Source organism: Capra hircus, unplaced genomic scaffold (assembly GCF_001704415.2).
Source record: "Capra hircus breed San Clemente unplaced genomic scaffold, ASM170441v1, whole genome shotgun sequence".
Lineage (NCBI taxonomy): Eukaryota > Metazoa > Chordata > Mammalia > Artiodactyla > Bovidae > Capra > Capra hircus.
In genome coordinates, this window is record NW_017189531.1 from 42162 (window position 1) to 64851 (window position 22690).

The following is a 22690-nucleotide window of genomic DNA, read 5'->3' on the forward strand; positions in this document are numbered from 1 at the left end:
TTGCTCTTTTGTTTCCTAGTTTCCTAATGTGGAATCATATTATTTACTTTAGTTCTTTCTTCTTTTCTAATTTAATACTATAATTTCTCTCAATGCATTACTTTCCCTGGATTTTGATAACTTGTATTTTTAATTTTCACTTACAAACATTTAAAATTTCTTTTCAAGCTTCTTCTCTGCCTCATGTGTTATTTAGAAATGTGTTGTTTAATCTCCTTATATACTAGACTTTTTTGGCTACATTTTGATGATCAATTGGTGGTATAATTCTATTGTGGTCTTACAGTATACTTTTATAACTTCTATTTTTCAATTTATTGTTTCAGCTTTTTGTGATGTAACTGACATATAAAATTATGTAAATTAAGGTATACAATGTGATGATTTGATACACATATATAATGTAGAATATCTATGAAAATAAGGTTAGTTAAAACTCCTTTCAGCTCCCATACTCATCATTTTGTTATGGTGAGAAAAATAAAACTCTATTCTCATAGAAACTTTCAAGTATAGAATATAGTATTATTAACTGTATTTACCATTCTGTACCTTAGATCCCCTGAACTTATTAATCTTGTAATTGAAAGTTTGTACACTTTGACCAATCTCTCTCAATTTCCCTTATCCCTTAGGCAACCACAATTCTACTGTTTCTATGAGTTGAATGATTTTAGATTTCACATGTATGTGAGATCATTCAATATGTCTCTCTGACATTTCACTTAGGATAATGCCCTCAAGGTCCATCTGTGTTGTCATAGTTGACAGGATTTCTTTCTTTTTAATGGCTGCATACTATTATGTGTCGATATCTAAAATTTTTGTTTATCTATTTATCTGTTGGCAGAGATGGAAAGAGAGGCTGCCTGCAATGTGAGTGACCTGGGTTCGATCCCTGGTTTGGGAAGATCCCCTGGAGGAGGGCATGGCAACCCATTCCGGTATTCTTGCCTGGAGAATCCCCATGGACAGAGGAGCATGGTGGGCTATAGTCCCTGGGGTCTCAAAAGAGTCAGACAGGACTGTGCGACTAAGCACAACATAGAACACTTAGGTTGCCTCCATGTCTTGGCTATTGTGAATAATGCTGCTGTGAACATGACAGTACAGAGGCCTCTTTGAGGCAATGATTTAGTATCCTTTGGATATACACTTAAAAGTGAAATTATTGGATCATATGGTAGTTTTGCTTTTAATCTTTTGAGTAACCATACTTTTTTTTTTAAAACCAAGGACCTTTTATGGATAGAAATGATACTGTTTTTATTAGTGGCTCTACTAATTTATATTCCCACCAGCTGTGCACCAGGGTTCCCTTTCTCCACATCCTTGCCAGCATTTATTACTTCTTGTCTTTTTGGTAATAGTCCTTTTGACAGGTGTGAAATGGTATCTCATTGTGGTTTTGATTTGCATTTCCCTGATGAGTGACACTGAACACCTTTCATGTACTTATTATCATTTGTATATCTTCTTTAGAGTCATGTCTGTTTAAGTTCTTTGCCCATTTTTAATCAGGTTCATTTTGTTGTTTTTGTGTTTAAGTACGAATCCCTTATCAGATATATGGTTCACAAATATTTTCTCTCATTTCATGTTTTGCCTTTTCATTCTCAGTAATAGTTTTTTTATAGACCAAGTTTTTTATTTCGGTGAAATCCATTTATACATTTTTTTTCTTTTGTTGTCTCTACTTCTGATGACATATACAAGAAACAATTGCTATATCAAATATCATGAAACTTTCCACTATAATTTCCAATTCGATTCTTTGGTATGTGGATATAATTTTACCAACACCATTTGTTGAAAAGACATCTTTTCATCCCTTCTCTGTTGAATGATCTTAGTGCTTCTATTGAGAATCATTTGATCATATGTATGAGAGTTTCTGCTTTGGCCCAGCTGAGAACCAAGAACTTCTAGATGTACAAGCTGGGTTTAGAAAGGGCAGAGGAACCAGAGATCAAATTGTCAACCTCATTGGATCATAGAGTAAGCAAGGGAATGCCAGAAAAAAAAATCTGCTTCTCCTTTATTGATCACACTGAAGACTTTGACTGTGTGGATCAGAGCAAATTGTGGAAAATTCTAAAAGAGATGGGAATATCAGACTACCTTACCTATCCTCTGAGAAACCTGCATGCAGGTCAAGAAACTATTAGAACCAAACCTGGAACAACTGACTGGTTCAAAATTGGGGAAGGAGTACGTCAAGGCCATATATTGTCACCTTGTTTATTTAACTTATATGCAGAGTACATCATGCAAAATGCTGGGCTGGATGAATCATGAGCTGGAATCAAGATGGCTGGGAGAAATAACAAAAACCTCACATATGCAGATGATATCATTCTAATGGCAGAAAAGTGAAGAGGAACTAAAGAGCCTCTTGATGTGGGTGAAAGAGGAGAGTGAAAAAGCTGACTTAAAACTCAACATTAAAAATTAAAAAAAAGAAACACATATGTACACCCGTGGCTGATTCATGTTGATGTATGGCAAAAACCATCACAATATTGTAAAGTAATTATCCTCCAATTAAATAATTAAAAATATGATCATGGCATCCAGTCCCATCACTTTGTGGCAAATAGATAGGAAAAAAATAAAAACAGTGGCAGATGTTATTTTCTTGAGATCCAAAATCACTGCAGATGGTGACTGCAGTCATGAAATTAAAAGATACTTGTTCTTTGGAAGAAAATCGATGGCAAATCTAGACAGTGTATTAAAAAGCAGAAATATCACTTTGCTGAAAAAGGTCCATATGATCAAAGCATCCAGTAGTCATGTACGGATGTGAGAGCTGGATCATGAAAAAGGTTGAGTGCCAAAGAATTGATGCTTTTGAACTGTGGTGCTGGAGAAGACTCTTGAGAGTCTGTTGGACAGCAAGGAGATCAAACTAATCAATCCTAAAGGAAATCAACCCTGAATATTCATTGGAAAGACTAATGCTGCAGCTGAAGCTCCAATGTGTTAGCCACATTATGTAGAGGTGACTCACTGGAAAAGACCCTGATGCTGGGAAAGATCGAGGGCAAAAGGAGAAGAGGGTGGCAGAGGATGAGATGGTTAGATAGCATCACCAAGTCAATGGACACGAATTTGAGCAAACTACAGGAGATAGTGAAGGACAGGGAAACCTGGCATGCTGCAGTCCATGGCGTCACAGAGTCAGACATGATTTAGCAACTGAACAACAACATGAGAGTTTATTTCTTGACATTCTATTCCATTAGTGTATTTCCCTATATAAGTACCACATTGTTTTGATTATTGTAGCTTTCTATATATAATGAAATCAGGAAGTGTGAGGTTTTGAGCTTTGTTTTTATTTTTCAAGATATTTTTGTCTCTCTGGGAATACTCAAAATTCCATATGAATTTTGGGATGGAATTTTCTCTTTCTGCCAAGAAAATGCCTCTAAAATTTTGATAGGGATTGCATTGAACTTGTGGATTACTTTGGGTAGTATTGACACTTAACAAAATTAGTTCTTCCAGTCCATGAATAGGAATGTCTTTCTATTTGTGTCTTATTTCTTTCAGCATCCTTTCATGGTTTCAGTGTACATTTCTTTGACCTCCTTCATTAAATTTACTCCCAAGTATTTTATTATTATATATGGCTTTGTAAATGGAATTGATTTCTTAATTTCCTTTTCAAATTGTTCATTATTAGCACATAGAAGTGCAAATGATTTTTTGTATGTTGATTTTGTATCCTGCAATCTTGTTAGACTCACTTATCAGTCCTAACGCAATATTATCTATTTTATTTATTTTAAATATTTATATCTTCAAACATATTTTGCCTCTTCCTTTCCAGTTTGTATCCCTTTCATATATATATTTTCTTGCCAATTGCTGTGGTTAAAACTTCCAGTACAATGCTGAGTAGGAAATGGTGCAAGCAGTCACTACTCTCTGGTTGTTCACTTTAGAGAAAAAGATTTTACCATTGAGTATGATGTCAGCTCTGGATTTTTTGTATGTGGCCTTTATTGTGTTGAGATAGTTTCCTTCTATTCCCAGTTTAGTGAGGTTTTTTTTTTTTTTAATATCATGAAATAGTGTTGATTTTTTTAAAAATGTTTTTTTCTTCATGAATTGAAAAGATAATATGATTTTCTCCATTTTATTAATGTAACAGGGAAGAGCAAATCTGACTACTTATTAGACCTGTTCCTTTTACTTTGTGTGAGAGTTGCTCAATCGTGTCTTCCTCTTTGCAACCCCATGGACTATACAGTCCATGTAATTCTCCACTCCAGAATACTGGAATGGGTAGCCTTTCCTTTCTCCAGGGGATCTTCCTAACCCAGGGATTGAACCCAGGTCTACCCGCATTGCAGGTGGATTCTTTACCAGCTTAGCCACAAGGGAAGCCCTAGAATTCTGGAGTGAGTAGCCTATTCTTTCTGTAGTGGATCTTCCTGGCCAAGGAATCGAACTGGGGTCTCCTGCTTTGCAGGCAGATTCTTTACCAACTGAGCCATCAGGGAAGCCCTGATACCTTACTTTTACTTTTAACCCTGATACTTTCCTTTTACTTTAACCTTACGTTAATTTTTTAAAATTTATTTATTTTAATTGGAGGCTAATTACTTTATAATATTGTAGTGGTTTTTGCCATACATTTACTTTAATCTTTATACTCTGTTGCCTGTGCTTAGTCATGCTGGCTCTGCACCTTTTCTAAAAGAATGTTGCCTATAGCTAGAAAAATACAAAATAGCCTGATCATGACCTGACTTGAACAGAGAATAGTTTGTCTTGTTGGAGGTTTACAGGAACCTTGTGACCTGACCTTGGGTTGACCTACCTGGACAGCTGCAAGAACAAAGGAGCCTACACCAAGGAGTTTGCAACAACTAACTACACTGTTCCCTCACCTTGCCTCTAAAAGTGCTTTGCTAGAATATCTTTTCCCAGCCCTCCACTTTCGGTCTGTATGTGTTCCTTGTTTTGAGGTGGGTCTCTTGTAGACAACATATATAGGGGTCTTATTTTTGTATCCATTCAGCCAGTCTTTGTCTTTTGGTTGGGGCATTCAACCCATTTATGTTTAAGGTAATTATTGGTAAGTATGATCCCGTTGCCATTTACTTTACTGTTTTGGGTTCTGGTTTATACACCCTTTTTGCAACTCTTGCAGCTCAATTCCAAAAAAATAAAGGACTCAATCAAAAAATGGGCCAAAGAACTAAATAGACATTTCTCCAAAGAAGACATACAGATGGCTAACAAACACATGAAAAGATGCTCAACATCACTCATTATCAGAGAAATGCAAATCAAAACCACAATGAGGTACCATGTCACACCAGTCAGAATGGCTGCTATCCAAAAGTCTACAAGCAATAAATGCTGGAGAGGGTGTGGAGAAAAGGGAAGCCTCTTACACTGTTGGTGAGAATGCAAACTAGTTCAGCCACTATGGAGAACATTGTGAAGATTCCTTAAAAAAACTGGAAATAGAACTGCCTTGTGACCCAGCAATCTCACTGCTGGGCATACACACTGAGGAAACCAGAATTGAAAGAGACACGTGTACCCCAATGTTCATTGCAGCACTGTTTATAATAGCCAGGACATGGAAGCAACCTAGATGTCCATCAGCAGATGAATGGATAAGAAAGCTGTGGTTCATATACACAATGGAGTATTACTCAGCCATTAGAAAGAATACTTTTGAATCAGTTCTAATGAGGTGGATGAAACTGGAGCCAATTATACAGAGTGAAGTAAGCCAGAAAGAAAAACACCAATACAGTATACTAACACATATATATGGAATTTAGAAAGATGGTAACGATAACCCTGTATGCAAGACAGCAAAAGAGACACAGATGTATAGAACAGTCTTATGGACTCTGTGGGAGAGGGAGAGGGTGGGATGATTTGGGAGAATGGCATTGAAACATGTATAATATCATATAAGAAACGAATCACCAGTCTAGGTTTGATGCAGGATACAGGATGCTTGGGGCTGATGCACTAGGATGACCCAAAGAGATGGTATGGGGAGGGAGGTGTGAGGAGGGTTCAGGATTGGGAACACGTGTACACCTGTAGCGGATTCATTTTGATGTATGGCAAAACCAGTACAGTATTGTAAAGTAAAATAAAACAATAAAGAAAAAGAAATATCCCTTAAAAATAAATAAAACAAAACTTTGCGGGAAAAAAATAAATACATAAAAGTGCTTTGCTGAAAGCCTTAGAGAGTCCAGGCTTTTTAAGGCATGAGCTATCAGTTTCCTTGCATGGCCCTTCAATAAAACTTTCTCTGCTCCAAACTCTGACATTTTAGTATTGTTTGGCCTCACTCAGCATTGGGAACACAGACTTGTATTCTGTAACATAAATGTGATATATTACCTTGATTGATTTTAGTATGTTGAACTATTCTTATTTCTGGTAGCTTTGGGTTATATCTTTCTAATGAATTGACCCTTTTAGTATTATATACTGTCCTTCTTTGCTTTTTGTAACAGTTTTTATGTTAAAATCTATTTTGTCTAAGAGTACTATAGTCACCTCTCCTCTCTTTCGGTTACTATTTGCATGAAATATCTTTTCCAACATTTTTCAATCTATGCATGCCCTTGGATCTAAGTTTGGTCCCTTGCTGATAGCATACAATTAGATTCTGTTTTTTTTTTTAATCCATTTGTCAATATATGTCTTTCTATTGGGGAGTTTAATTTATTTACATTTAAAGTAATTGCTTTTGGTGAAAAGCTTGCTATCTCAATTTTATTGTTTTCTACATCTTATGCCTTTAATGAACCTCACTTTCTCCATTATTGCCTTCCTTTGTGTTCAGTTGACTTTTTTTGTAGTGACACATTTTGATTCCTTTCTCATTGCCTTTTGTATATCTTCTATATTTTCTTTGTGGTTACCATGGCAATAACAAAAACATCTTAAAGTTATAACAATCAATTTTAAATTGTTACCACCTTAACTTTAACTGCATACAGAAACTACCCTTTACATCTCTGCCTCCCTTACTTTATGTTAGTGTTGTCACAAGCTACATCTTTATACAGTGTAACCTACTGACATAGATTTCCAATTATTTTTTAGGCATTTCTCTTTTAAATAGTGTAGAAAATGAAAAGCTGAGTTTTAAACCTAATCACAGTAATACTGGTTTTTATATTTGTCTACATATTCACCTTCAATGGAGAACTTTATTTTTTGTATGACTTTGAACTCCTTTCAAGAATTCTTTCACTTCAACTTGAAGGACCTCTATTTAGTATTTCTTGTAGGTCAAGTGTTGTGCTAACAAATAGCTGCTTATAAATATAATAACTTCCCCGAGAATTAACATCCTAATTTCTCAAGGTCTTTGCTTTTATATTGTATTCCTCTACCAGTATTTTCTTGCCTGCATTATCTGTGGCTCTGTAGTCTTTCTGTGGCTTTCATGAACTGTGCTCTCTGTTTCATATGGTTTTTCCTAGCCTGGTATCTGAGATCCATTTTAAACAATACAGAGACCAGTCCTTCCTGCAGCCCCCAGGAAGGTAACAACATTGCAAATTAATTCTACTCTGCTTTCTCTGGTTTGAAGAAATAACTGGGGACTGGGCCACCGCTTTCCTGCATCCACACCATGCTAGGGAGAGAGTAGATCAAGGATGAGTAAAAACATCACAATTTTTTTTCTAGCTTTTTGAATGGGGCTTTTTCTTGATTGGGCATTTGCTTAGATGTTACAGATATCTGTCTGATTTCCAGAAACCTTGTAAAGTCATTTTATTTACTCTCTAGTTTTAAAAAATGCTCCTATGGGAGAATGAGGATTAGGATCTTCCTATTCTAACATCTTGGTTTAAGCTTTTATCTTCTTCACATTGGAAGAATAATTTCACTGGTACAGAATTTTAGATTGGTTGTTTTCTCCTTTTAATGCTTTAAATATTTTATTCTATTCTGTGTGTGCTTGCAAGACTGTGAAGAGAAGTTTGATATAACTCTTACCCTTGCTTTGTTATAGGTATAGCAATTCTCCCTCTCTGGTTCCTTTCAAGAATTTGTCTTTGATCTTCTGCATTTTAAATATGATTTACATATGTGTAGACTTTCCTGGTACTTATTCTTTTTGGTATTCCATGAGCTTCCTGGGTCTGTGGGTTGGTGTCTACCATTAATTTTCAGAAATTCTTAGTCATTATTGCTTCAAATATTGCTTGTCTTCCTCCTTCCCTCCCTCCTTTCCTTTTTCCTCCCTTCTTTTTCTTTCTTGTCTTTCTTCTTCTATATTCCCCTTACACCCACGTTATACCTTATGTAACTGTTTCACAATTTTTGGTTATCCTGTTTTCTAACTTCCATTTTTAACATCCCTTGGGATTTCAGTTTTGGACGATTCTACTGATGTTTCTTCAAGTCACTGATTCTTTCCTTGGTTGTGTCCAATCTGTTGATGAGCCAATCAAAGGTGTTCTTCATTTCTATTACATTATGCTTCATTTCCAACACTTCTTTTTCATTCTTCCTCAGAGTTACCATCTATCAACTTAAATTACCCATCTGTTCTTGCATGTTGTTCATTTCTTCTTTCTGTTGAAGAGCTTCATTTAAGAGTAGGTACAACAAATTCTTTTATTTTGCCTTCATCTGAGGATGTCTTTTTCCTATGCATTCCTGAAGGATAGTTTCAATGAGTACAGCATTTCCAGTTGGCAATTTTTTTTTCCTTTCAGCAGTTGAAAAAATATCAACTATTTTTTGGCTTCCACAGCTTCATATGAAAATTCACTCTCACCTGAAATGGTAGCTCCGACAGATAATGTATCATTTCACTCTGGCTGTTCTGAATATTTTTTAATCTTTAGTTTTTAGAAGTTTAATTATTATGTGTCCTGGCATAGATTTCTTTGGGTTTATTCAATTTGGGGTTTGCTCAGTTGAAATCCTTAGGTTTGCACTTTTCACCAAATTTGGGAAGTTTTCAGCCATTACTGCTTCACATACTCCTTCAGCCCCATTCTCTTTCTACTTTCTTTCTCTGAGTCCAAAGATATGAATGTTGGCTTAAAAAATGTTACACAGGCCCCTGAGGCTCTGCTTATTTATTTTTAAAGCCATTTTTAAATGTTTTTCAGATTGGGTAAATTATATTAACTTGTCCTTAAGTTCACAAATTTTATCCTGTTATATTAATTTTTTCATATATTCATGTTTTCTTTTGTTTCAAAATAATTTCTTTGCCTTTTTAATAGTACCAATGATGACAGTTTTAAATCCTTTTCAGATAATCTGATTCATTTCAGTGTTGATATCAGCTGTTTATCTTTTCTTATTCAAATTGTTATTTTCCTGGCTTGGTATTATGAGCGACTTTCTGTTGTATCCTGAACATTTCAGTTTAGTATGTTAGGAGACTCTGGGTCCTATTTAAATCTTTTTTTAGTAGGCAGTCACCTTAATTTTAGCATGCTGATTCTGGCCTACTTTTGTCAGCTGTGGTTACAATGGAAGTTTAGGCTTCAGAGCCTTTGTAGTGCTTTTTTCTTCCTGACTTATCTGGTATAATGAGTGTTACCAGTGCTTTCTGCTTGTGTTAGTTCAGAGAGTGGAAGGGCTTTCCCCAGGCCTGTTGCCTTGTGTCTCTCACTAGGGAATGGAAATTTCAGGTCTTCAAGGACAAAGAGGCTTCCCTGGCTGTTCCTTTATTTTTAGTGTTCTCCCTGCCTGTGGAAATGGAGGGAGCTTCCTGGGATGAGCACTTGTTGTGGCAAGGCATCTCTTGTTGATACCTCCTGGCTACTACAGTGTCTCTCAGTGGGAAAGGCAGGGATGGAAAGCCCTTCACCTAGTTTATTATTATTAGCAGGGGATAGGGTCTTAATCAATCCCTTTTGCTGATGCTGCCATGCTCACCTGTCACAGGGACTCTTTTTCAATCTGGGGGAGAAATTAGCCTCCCTGGGCTGCCCTTCTGTTCTTAAGTTAGAGGTCAAGAAATAGCTAAGTTGGACTGCCTTCTTCTTTTGGGTTGTTGCTCCCGTCCTGGAGTTCCAAACCAGTTCTCTTACCACCTTTCAGAGTCTTGCTTTGGTTGGCTCTTGTGTTATTCACAGGGTTTAAAACTGGGACAACCCAGAGGGATGGTACAGGGAGGGAGGAGGGAGGGGGGTTCAGGATGGGGAACACGTGTATACTTGTGGTGGATTCATGTTGATGTATGGCAAAACCAATACAATATTGTAAAGTAATTGACCTCCAATTAAAATAAATAAATTTATATTTAAAAAGTTGTACTTAATTGGCAGGAGGAGTGACAAATGAGTCTACAACATCCTTTCTGGACCAGAAGTCCAATAAACAGGATTTTAGAGTACCAAATTCTGAAGAGAGATAAAATTTTAAGGCGGCCTTGGGTTCCAAATAACTTACATCCTCGCTTGGTGTCTTACACAGGATTTCAGTTATTTAAGCCACATGAAATACATTTAAAGCTCCTACCTCAAGGCCTGACACAGATGAGTCATTCAATAGGTATTTAAAATCTTTCCCTAGAAATCATCTAGTTCAAACCACCTGTTTTAAACACAAGGCAAAGAGGTCTAGAGAAATGAAGAAGCCTTTCAAATGTGCTGTGACTCACATATATCCAAGTGACATTTTCCCCTTAAAGAAATGACATTGCCAATTCTTGATTATTTGGTTCCTTGCTTCAATGCAATAGCTTCTATGTGGTTCAGTTTGACAGGATTTGCCAATTTATATATGAAAAACACCTCCAAATTTACAAAATGCTTTTGCACTTACAACTTCCCTTGCTTTCCACAATCATAGTGTGAAACTCACAGGAAAGAGATGATTAGTATTTTGCAAATAAGAAAACATAGTAAGTTGAGGGGCTGAGACTTATCCAGAAGTGATTTCCCAACCAGGGCCTTCCATTGATACCTTTCCCCCTGTGAAACCAGATCTCTATGGGTGACAGGAGGCTGTGGAAATAGCTGATTTAAGGGGACTTGGCTTGCCATGTCCTCAGCTACAACTAATGCAATAAGTTACCATGGGACTATACAGTGGATAAATTCCAAGTACAAACTTATATTCCATATAATACCCTGATTTATAGATAAAATTACCCTTAGAGAATCTGTTAGTAAAAAATCCTGCCAGATAGATGAAATTATCCATTTGAAGAGGTCATCTCAGGGAAGAGGGTATGTTATATCAGAAAAGAGGTTGAGGATTCCAATAGAGGGAAACAGGCTATACGTGAATGAATAAAATGTGTTGTCAGACAGTATGGTTTATGAGTTAAGTGGATGTCAGTCTTGCTCTCCCAGCTCATCAAAGCTAGCTAGACTCTGCACTCCATAGTGCTGTCCAGAGCCAGGCATCCTCTCTGATACTTGTCTTATTTTAACATTTAATCTACCTGCAGATTTTGTCTTTATAATGAGGTTCATTCATTAAGGCTAGGTCAGTGTACCTTTCTTTTTTGAAAGTATGACACTTTTCCTCTAATTTGTAACTATTACATGGTAACCTCACACACATAAAAAATTGATGCTTTTAAATTCTAGGTCAAAAAACTGTTATCAATCAAATATCTTCAAATTGGACACAAGTGCAAAATTGGGCCAGTGAACAATTTAACACTGGACTAAAGAAATGACAGTGAATATTTTTACAGCATCACACACTCATACCTCACTGGTATGACAGGTTCAAGATAACACACAATAGGAAGTTTAAAGTCAATCATATACACTGCTGTACCTTATAAAGTTCAGACTTGAGCTGCTGTGATAGTCATTCTGTAAACCTGAGGCTAATGAAAAGTCAGGTTTTCAAGAAGCTACACAGCCTGGGTTCTGATTTATGTATCAGTTACACGACATTCATGCAGGTATATGGCTAATATTATCACACTACAGGTAACAGTGGTCATATATTTGAATGGTATTCTAAAGATGCCTGATTGATACAGTGAAAAGGACAGTTGCTTCACCATCTCTTTGGTTTGTATGTCTGGCTTAACATGTCCTAAAGTTCTATGGCACTCATCTGGACAATATCAAAGTTAGAGTACATGCATGCTTGCTAAGTCACTTCAGTTAAGTCCAACTCTTTGCAACCCTATGAACTTCCCACCAGGCTCATCTGTCCATGGGATTCTCCAGGCAAGAATACTGGAGTGGGTTGCTGTGCCCTCCTCCAGGGGATCTTCCTGACCCAAGGATTGAACCTGCATTTCCTGTGGCTCCTGCATTGCAGTAGGATTCTTAACCTTTGAGCCACCAGGGAAACCCCATAGTTAGGGGTCTAGAACTAAAGCAGATTTTTATTCTTGGATAAATTCTTTTCATCTGAATGAATGCCCAAATAACCTGTTCAACCAGATGCTACTAAAGTTACAGTAAACACATACACATATACAAACTCTGAGTTACATTCTAAAAAGACTGAATTTGTTACCTGTTCCTAAGCCTGATACACTGTTAACTAGAATATAGGACATGCTCTATTTCAAAACTAGGGGAAAAAATTAGGATACATGCTCTGTAGCATTCCTATTGACATTTGCAAAATACAGAAACAACCCTGTCAGCAAATGTGAGGTGGAGACATAGAAAGACTTTATGTGAACTGGTGTGGCCAACTGAATGAGAGGTGGGATCAGAGATGTGAGTCTTTGAACAGTGATCACCTAGTGACTTTGGTGTATATAGTCTCATCTGACTCAGGGAGAAGGCTGTCAAGTGGTGGTTTATCTACAAAGAGGCAAAGAAGGAACTCAGGACGCATAAACCTTGGAGACATATTGATGGGAGAGGATACCACCTACCATCCTTTACCCTTTAAAAGAAAAGAAAACCCAGGATCACATACCCTAGAAGTGAAAATTGTCGAGACACAGAAAATACACAGAGCATTCTAAAGGAAAAAAATTCTACCAGTGTAAAATATAACCTTAAAAGAAAATATGTCAGCCATAATACTAACTGGAAAAGAAGCCCTAGTCTGGACCTTATTGGAGCACATTCAATCTTAATTAATTGGCATGCTGGTCATCCTGGACTGCCATATGCTCTTTTTGATTAACTGGCCAGGTGTATTTCTATACCTTCTCTTTCCTCCTTCTTTTCTTCTACCTTCTCCACAACTGGTATTCTATAAAGGCTAGTGTACAGCTCTCTAAGAGTCAGAGTACAAAGTCATGAAAATGGTTGAAAGGCAACAAAGCTTTGGAAGAGAAAGAGGCTTTTAGGTAATCCCCAAAGCTTTAGAAAATGCCCCAGTAAGACACATGGGCCTAAATTAGATAGCTTTCAAAGAGTACTTGCCTTTTGTGAAGACAAGTCACAATCACAGAGCATGTAACACACTTCTACTTGCACTGACATTGAAAGGAGACATGGGTTGCTGTGATTGGTGATGAAATCAATACTTCCCGTTTAAGAGGAAGGCGAAGACTGTCAAGTCTCACAGCCAGGGAATCAGAGAAGACATGTTCTGTATGAGTTGAAAATCCTTTTTTTTTTTTTTTTTGCCTTGAAAAAGCTTCTATTGCTGCCATCAAATGCTGTGAAAACAGAACTTCCTCCAAAAGGGCAACAAACTAAGAGTCCTTTACGACCCCAAATCTTTTCTCTTATGCTTTTCCTATTTGGTTTCATCTAAGTCGTCATCTCTTTACATTATATTAAAAAAGTAACCTCATAGGAAAAAAATTTAAGACTTAATCCATTTCTAATTTTTCTTTTGAAATGTCTATATAAAATGTCAGGTCTAGATTTGGCACTTAGAAGAAAGTAACCAGATTTGGTTATAATCATATCTGCCTGTATCATACATAGAATTCTGGGAAGGAGAGGCCTGAGGGTGGGGGAACCATTTGGTACAAGAGACATCATTAAATCATTTACTTTGGAAATTGAGAGAGAAAGTGAGAACAATCTTCCTAGGAAGAAACCAATCTGAAATATAATATTCCCCTTTTGAAACAACTTTACCTTTTCCCACACACCTGTTTTTTAAAAAAGCCACTTTATAAAATGTTCTCATAGAAAGATTTCCCAGTGGTATATCAATGCTTAATAGCATCAAGAAAAGGTGTTATGTGTTAATAAAAATCACTATGTAACAAAGATCTGATATAGTTATTAAACTTCTCTTTCTGCTAAATTCAGGCCAAGCTTAAATATTTACAAATTTTAGTTGAAAACATCTCTTAAAAAGACTCTGATTCCTTCTTGTTGGAAGTGTTCAAGGAAAGATTTCACTTTCAGTGAAGTTTGAGGTGTGTCTCAGAAAAAATATGTCGATGCATGTTAACAGGCATGACAACTATCTTGGTAGTAATTGAACACAGTTTCTAGGGTGATTTTCCAAAAGATACCTGTGCCTAATACATGTACCATAAGCTTTCTAGTCTTGCCAAATTAGTGCTAAATAAATCTTTTTTTTTTTTAATAGTTAGGGTCTTACTTTATTTTTTTTTTAAATTTTAAAATCTTTAATTCTTACATGCGTTCCCAAACATGAACCCCCCTCCCACCTCCCTCCCCATAACATCTTGCTTTCTTTCATATAGCAAACCCCAGCCTTAATTTTTTTCTTTAAAAACTTGGACTATTAACTGTTACTTAGGTTTGTTATTTAGGATTGTTTTACTTATTACCATGAGGAATCTGTTATTCTATAAACTGATAATGAATTTATTTTAAAAAAGTATTCATGTAAAATCTAAGAATGGCCACAATCCCAGGCACAAAGACTGCCTCAGGCTTGGAAAAGATAAGCAGTGACCCCAGACCTGTGAAAACTGCATAGGAAACAGGCAGATGTCAGGTTCATGCATAAGACAGTGGCAGGTGGTTAAATGCCTTCCTATTTAAATGGGGCAGTCACAGGAGAATGGAATTTTCTGCTCAGGGAACTGGAAGGGTAGGGCAGTAGTAGAGGGAGTCACATTTCTTTAACAGCATAGATGCTATATGAGGATATGAAATGAAAGCCATTAATAGATGATCTTTTCTAGTACACTCAGTAACTTTCCTTCAGGACTTTCCCCTCTATTGCTAGGCTCTTGACTACAGATAGCTACTGGGTTTTTACCAGTGCATAAATATTTGGATTCTACTGAACATTTTTCCTTCCTCAGATTTTCAAATCCAACTATAAAACAGTAGGTGCTAGGTGTTGAGAGTAAACAGGGGATTTTTGCAAGGTTTTCCTTAGTTCTGTGTATGGCATATACAAGTAATATAGGACATATTGAGGAATAAACATAATAAACACCAAACAAGTTGACTGGAAACACTGCGTGTTTCTTCACCACTTCTCAGTTTAGAATTGTATTGAACAAAACTTGTCACTAATGATTAATTTTGTTTTGGATCTAAGAAATAAAGTTTGGTATTATGTACACCCTTGTACAGGTCTGTAGAAATAAATATGAGACTTTAATTTTTATAGGATTTGCAAAAGTCATTTGCCTTTTTCTTTTCTATAGAAAACTCTTAACACACTATTGGAAATATCATGCTAGTTAATGAACTATAAAATTCAGATTGAGATGTGGGAGAAAGTCTTTGGTATAAAGCAAAATCCAGAATAAACTCACTTGTGGCAGACGATTGGTATTGTCATTGTCTTTGACATCCTCCTTATTGTCAATGTCTTTGATATCCCCCTTCACAGAGCCAGAGTTAGATGGAGCTTCCAGATCAAAATGACTTGCACAAATCCCATTTATTTCAAGAAGTAACAAGTCAAATGACAACTGGCAACATCTGATGATTTATGTTATATAAGCCAAATATCCCTGGGCTTCCCTGGTAGCTTAGTTGGTAAAGAATCTGCCTGCAATGCAGAAGACCTAGGTTCGAACCCTGATTTGGGAAGGTCCCCTGGAGGAGGGCATGGCAACCCACTCTAGTATTCTCTAGAACCCCCATGGACAGAGAAGACTGGCAAGCAGCAGTCCATGGGGTCACAAACAGTCACAGATGACTGAGCAATTAAGCACATAAGTCAAAGATCAAATAGTGGAAAGAGGGGGATCAGCGAAGATACAATAGGAAGTCACATTGATGTTTTAACATTAAAGGAAGAAAGCAGCTATCAAGAAGAGGCAAGTAGAAAAATGGCTCCTATTTACATATAAAAAAAGACAACCAAATGCCTTAAGAGTTCTTCTAAGTAGGACTATTTTTTTTTTGTCCATAGTTTAGCTCTTTGCTATTTCTAACACTTTGATTAAAAGGCCTACCTTTCTTATAGAGTAACTAATGAGGTGATCCTTTAGAGATGTCTGTATTTACAAATGGATGTGATAGTAACAGAGATGGCTCTTTCACTAAGAATCTCAGGGTGTTTTTTTTAGCTTAAATCAAATACATGGTATACAAAATAGACATCCTGGGTGAAGATATGGATTCTACTGCCAAAGGAAATTCTGAAAATGATGACAATATATTGCATGACCCAAACTAGGGCTTATCCTACCCCAACATGTGGAAGTGGGTAAACTATGACTGTATATCCAATAGGAAAGTGTACAGCAAGTGTATCAACCCCTAATTGGGGAAAGTTTAGTTTCCCCTTCCCCTGGAGCATCTGAGCATGCCTTAAGAACAGACTTTTTTCAAAAATCTTCATTAGTACAAGGTGTTAAGCCTACCAGATTTTAAAAGTAGTGCCAATTATGTCGAAAAATCCACAAACTGATGTGATGTCTAGAGAAGTAAAACCACTGATCTTCATAAAAATGCCTAAGAAGAGGGACTTCCCTGGCAGTCCAATGATTAAGATTCCACAATTCCACTGCAGAGGGAATGGGTTTGATCCCTGTACAGAACTAAGATCCCACAGGCCATGTCGTTTGGGAAAAAAAAACAAAAAACAAAAAACAAAAACAAAAACAAGAAGAGTCTTGTTTTAGGAAAACTTAGGTGGGCACATATGCCATGTATAAGCCAGGGTCTAAAGCATGAAGATTTTCAGTTGTCTCCTGAACTGATGTTGAAAATGCTATTGATCAACATTATTAGTTCAGACCCCATTGTTTTGGAATTTATCATTTTAGAATGTAGTGGATTCAAGTTTATTGATGGGCTATCTATAAAAAAGGGAGTTGGATAAGTGAGTATTATAAGACCTAGCTAGGGAGCGAATTGGGAAAATTTTCCTTATATGTTCTAAACCACCAAGTACCCATGTACCATTTTTATTTATTTCTCAGGCAAATGTTGGGGGTCTCTAACGGCAATAACATGAGCTTACATTGTATGACTATATATACCTTCAAGTAAAATTTTCTTTCAAGTCATTCTGCAATTCAGTTACCTTTGCACATACCATCCCTTCAACAGGGTCTTAATTTTTCACTATGACAATATTTCTACTTGTTCTTGTGATAGAATAGTAAGGGTGGAAAAGTAAGGGAGACTGACCTTTAAAGAAAATGGAATAATGGAACCAATCTAATATCTCAGCTGAAAAGCAAGATATTATATTTTTAAAGCTAAATCCCATTCTAGAACTATAACGTACTTTTTCTTTTGCCTATATTCTAGGCTGCTTGACATGCATATGTTGTTTGTTCTTGTTTAGTTGCTAAAAAGTCATGTCTGACTCTTTTGACCCTATGTTCTGGAGCCCATTAGGCTCCTTTGTCCATGGGATTTCTCAGACAAGAATACTGGAGTGGGTTGCCATTTCCTTCTCCAGAGGATCTTCCCAATCCAGGGACTGAACCCACGTCTCCTGCATTGGCAGGTGGATTCATTACCACTGAGCCACCAGGGAAGCCCTGAGGTACATATACTGATTGCTTAACTGGTTAAGGCCCTAAATCCCCTTCTAATATCTTAAGCCTCAGTCATTTAATCCAGTTAGAAAAGCACCACAGCCTTTTTTGAGACAAGGATCATTGTGGGTGTTGTAGGTACAACTAACATGGAAACAGATGAATAGCTCACTGTTGCTTAGAGAAGCCTATCTTGGTGCTGCCCTTAGACAGCCCTATGTCTTCAGAGATGCCCATGTTCCCAGAGAAGCTCATGGTCTCAGAGATGCTGGTATCTTCATAGAAGCCCATAGCCTCAGTGGTGCCCATGTTGTCAGAGATGCCCAAGACCCCAGAGATGCCTGTGTCTCCAGAGAAGCCCACATCTCTAGAAATCTTTATGGCCCTAAGGTTGCCCATGATCTCATAATAGTCATGGTGGAGGTCTGCACACTGACTTTTTACTTGATCCATCTGAACTAGAGGGCTTCCTTCTCTAGAAAGAGTGCCATTCTCCATCAAGTATTCAGGTCTCCATCAGTACCCATAAAACAGACAGGATTTGTCAAAGGAGTTCCCAGGTGCTGAGATAATAAATGCCCTAATTGAGAGCAGGTACAGACTTCTGGTGGCTCATCATGGGCTTTCAGTTTCTGTCATGGGAGCAAGGAATGGTTGAAAAGAATTAGAAACTGGAGTAAAACTAGGCAAATATCACACTGACATATAGGGATCCTGTCAGCTGTCACTTATATGGTAGCCAATGACTTTTTGTCCCCTCCTCCTCCTCAAACATCTTTTATTCATCACTTAACATAGTGCTTTAAAAGCCCTACCTCTAAATATCCTCAAAGGTCTTATATCTATAAAAGTTCCCTTTTCTGATAAATGCAATTTTATTACTGAAAACAGGGAAGGCAAGGGAAAGGATCACTAACATTTATTGATTACTTCCATGTGCCAACCACTATAGTATTTCATGTTATGCTAAAGTCCTATTAGTTAAGTATTAGCTATATTCTACAGATGAGGAAACTGAGGTTCAGAGAATTTAAGTAAGTTCACCCAAATTCACACATTTAAGAAGTGGCAGAGCTGGGATCTGACCCTGCCTCTCCTTAATGCCAAAGTCTATGACCTGTCTACTACTTCATGCTGTCTCCAATAGATATTTTCACTTTTGGGGATAATAATGATTCACTGATATTTTACAATAGTGATTCTTAGCTTTCTCAGGAGGTCACATACACCTTTGAAAATCTGGAGTAAATGATGAACCTTCTTCTCAGAAAATCACATGCAGGCACAAATGAATGAATGAGATGGCACACAAACAGTCTTTAGGGATAATTTCAGGGGTTTCACAGATCCCTTGAAGGTCATCTGTGGACATCTATGGGTTTATGGACTCCAGTTAAGAGCTCCTGCCTTAGGGATAAGCATACCATTCTTATTTTCCTGGAAGTCACAAAATCATACACACACACACACACACACACACGTATACAGTGGTAACACTTGGAGAAAGAAACTGACTGCATAGGTGGCTGGGAGAGTTTTTTCAACATTTCATTTTGTACACTTTTGTATTGTGCATATTCTAACTTTATACTTGTACTGCCTTTTAAAAAACATCAACAGGGTATCTGTAATATAATATGGGCTGCTTTTGTTTTTCTTCTCTGTATTAAAAAAGGAATGTTAATAATAGTTATTAACCTTTTTGTTTTCCTTTTCTTTTTCTTTAATTGGAGGATAATTGCTTTAAAATATTGTATTGGTTATTTTAAAAGGAAGCCTTACTTACTTTTTAACTTTAGAATCAGAGAGTGATATGACTCTGTCTATTAACAGAATGAATCTGATTCTGTTAGGAATTAAATAGGAATAAATAAAAGGGCTAGGTTTATAATAGGGGACTTGGTCTGGAGACCCTGTGGAGAAGGTTCCTAATAGGTAAAAGAGGAGTCAGGAGAAAGGTTCCTTACTTCTCAGTTCTGCCTAGAGCTTCTTTCCTGGGGCTGCTTGTTTCCTTTGTTTCCTGATTTTAAGTCATACTTCAGTTTTCTTCCTTCCCCTCCCTCTCTTCATCTTTTTTTTTTTTATTTTAATGGAACTAAGTAACTGACTGTTGCTTTTCAAGAGGACATTCAAAAGTTTAGGATCTGATGCAACCACAATACATTTATTTAAAAAATAAAAGGATATTTGTTTACTTACAGGGAGCAGCAGAAATGCTATGACTTATTTGGAAAGGAGGTTCACGCCCAGTTCCTAAACAGCACACCCTTTCTAAGAATTCTTTTCTAAGAAGTATCCCTCCCCTTTACTTCAAACATATCCTAGGGACCTCTGGATTCCAGAAGCAGCTCAGCATTTTCCATTTTTTTTTTTGAAAATAAATCCCTGCTGACTTGTTCAACTCTAATTAAAAACAAGTGTGTGACTTTGGTTTTGCTGGTATCATAAAGGAAATCAACACATAATCATATCCTAAAGCAAAAGAACCATTCAATGAATAGAGTTTATCATCTGCATGGGAAGGAAATCATATTTTTTAAAAGGTTTTGATTGTTGGAAATAGCAATGTCATCGTTCTCATTAGTACACCCAAGAAGTTGTACTTATTTTCTTGATGGATAACAAAACTTGCATTATTTCCCTGAAATTCCCTCTTTTCCTCCTCATAATTCCATCCAGATTAAAAAAGGGAACAAACTGGCTTAACTAGCTAACTGTGATATTTACCACTTAATATGGGCGGTTACAGAGAAGGCAATGGCAACCCACTCCAGTACTCTTGCCTGAAAAATCCCATGGGCAGAGGAGCCTGGTAGGCTGCAGTCCATGCGGTCGCAGAGTCGGACACGACTGAAGCGACTTAGCAGCAGCAGCAGCATGGGAGGTTAAAAAAAAAAAAAGAGCTGTGCATCAGAGCTTTATAGACACAGGATGCTTGGAAAGCAGAGAGGATAACAAGCCAGCCAGGTAGCTTCTCACAAGTACCAAATCAATTCCAAGTGAGTTAGGACTACTCAGAAGGTGTAAGAGATTCTCTTTTTGAGATTCAACTTTTCACCTTTTCTAGTTTGTGCACATCTGCCTCCAGCATTGATCTCTGCTTCTTAATTTCCAGGAGGCTCTCTAGCATACTCTGCTTGGGCTGCAACCCTTTGTCAAAGCGGTTATACATCCCACACCAGAACCTTGAATAAACAAAAAGAAAAAAAAGTGGGTTAGTTTAGCTAGAGAAATCGATTATTTTATGTTTTGTTCATGTCAAGAAAATATCAGCTTAGTAGTTAGGCAGATCTCAAAAGTAAGGTAACTATGATAACATTAAAAACACAGGACATGCTCATAATTTAAAAGTAATGTTCTTAGCAGAAACATCTCTGCTGAAGACAGGCTGCCTAAAGTTGTACTGAGCTCATAGCCACATCTAACACACACGCCTTGACATACTCTGCCTACCCCAAAGTATAAGACCCAGCTCCACCCACTAGTGGGCAGGCACAAGCCCCATGATCAACCTCATCCACCAGAAAGCAGACACTAAAAGAAAGAAGAGCTATAGCCCTGCAAGCATACAGAAAGGAAACTACAAATACAGAAAATCAGGCAAAATGAGATGGCAAAGAAGTATGTTCCAGATGAAGGAACAAGATAAAACTGCAGAAAAACAACTAAATCAGGTGGAGGTAGACAATCTACCTAAAAGAATTCAGAGTAATGATAATAAAAGTGTTTCAAAATCTTGGAAAAGGAATGGAGGTAGACTGAGAAGATAAAATAAAAATTTAACAAAAAGCTATAAGATTTAAAGAACAAACAGATAAATAATATTATTACTGGGATAAAAAAATACACTAGAAGGAATCAGTGGCATAATAAATGAGGTAGAAGAACTAATGAATGAGCTAGAAAACAGTGGGGGAAATCACTGCCATGAAACAGAATAAAGAAAAAAGAATGAAAACAAATGAGAACAGTCTCAGAGACCTTTGGGACAATGTTAAAAGCACCAATATTTACATTATAGGAGTCCTAGAAGGAGAAGAAAGAGAAAAAGAGTCTTAGAAAATATTTGAATAGATAATAGCCAAAAACTTCTCTATTATGAGAAAAAAAAAAAACACTCACTCAAGTCCAAGAAGTACAGAGTACCATACAGGATAAACACAAGGAGGAACATGCTGAGACACATATTAATCAAACTGACAGAAATTAAAAAAACAAAAAGAAAATACTGAAAGCAACAAGGGAAAAGCAACAGATAACATACATATATACAGCTGATTTTTCAGTAGAAACTACAGGCCAGAAGCTTGTGATATGATATATGTAAAGTGATGAAAGGGAAAAACTTCCAAACAAGAATATTCTACCCAGCAAGGCTCTTATTCAGATTTGACAGAGAAATCAAAACTTTTGCAGACAATCAAAGCTAAGAGAATTTAGCATCACCAAAAAAGCTTTACAACAGATGCTAAAGGAACTTCTCTAGGAAGAAATGAAAAGTCCACAACTAAGACAATAAAATTACAAATGGGAAGGCTCCGTGGTAAAGGCAAACATGAATCTAGTAAAGTTGTAGGATACAAAATTAATACAAAGAAGTCTCTTCCATTCATATACACTAACAATGAAAGATCAGAAAGAGAAATTAAGGAAACAATCACATTTAACATCACACCAAAAAGAATGGAATACCTGGGAGCAAACCTACTTAAGGAGGGAAAAGAATCTGTACTCTGAAAACTATAAGACAACAATGAAAGAAATTGAAGATGACACAGACAGATGGATAGATATGCCATGTTCTTGGATTGGAGGAATCAAAATTGTGAAAATGACTATATTACTCAAGGCAATCTACAGATTCAAAACAATCCCTATCAA

At 36.8% G+C, this 22690-nt stretch overlaps 1 protein-coding gene across 1 annotated transcript in view; it reads right to left on the reverse strand.

The window, feature by feature from the left end:
* The window catches only part of ASB12 (ankyrin repeat and SOCS box containing 12), a 41792-nt gene extending 20797 nt beyond the window's left edge, over positions 1 to 20995 (reverse strand). Inside the window, exon 1 of the mRNA XM_005701468.3 lies at positions 20868 to 20995. The gene's annotated coding sequence lies outside the window, so the exon portion shown is untranslated. The remainder of the gene's footprint in view (positions 1 to 20867) is intronic.
* Positions 20996 to 22690: the final 1695 nt, after the last annotated feature.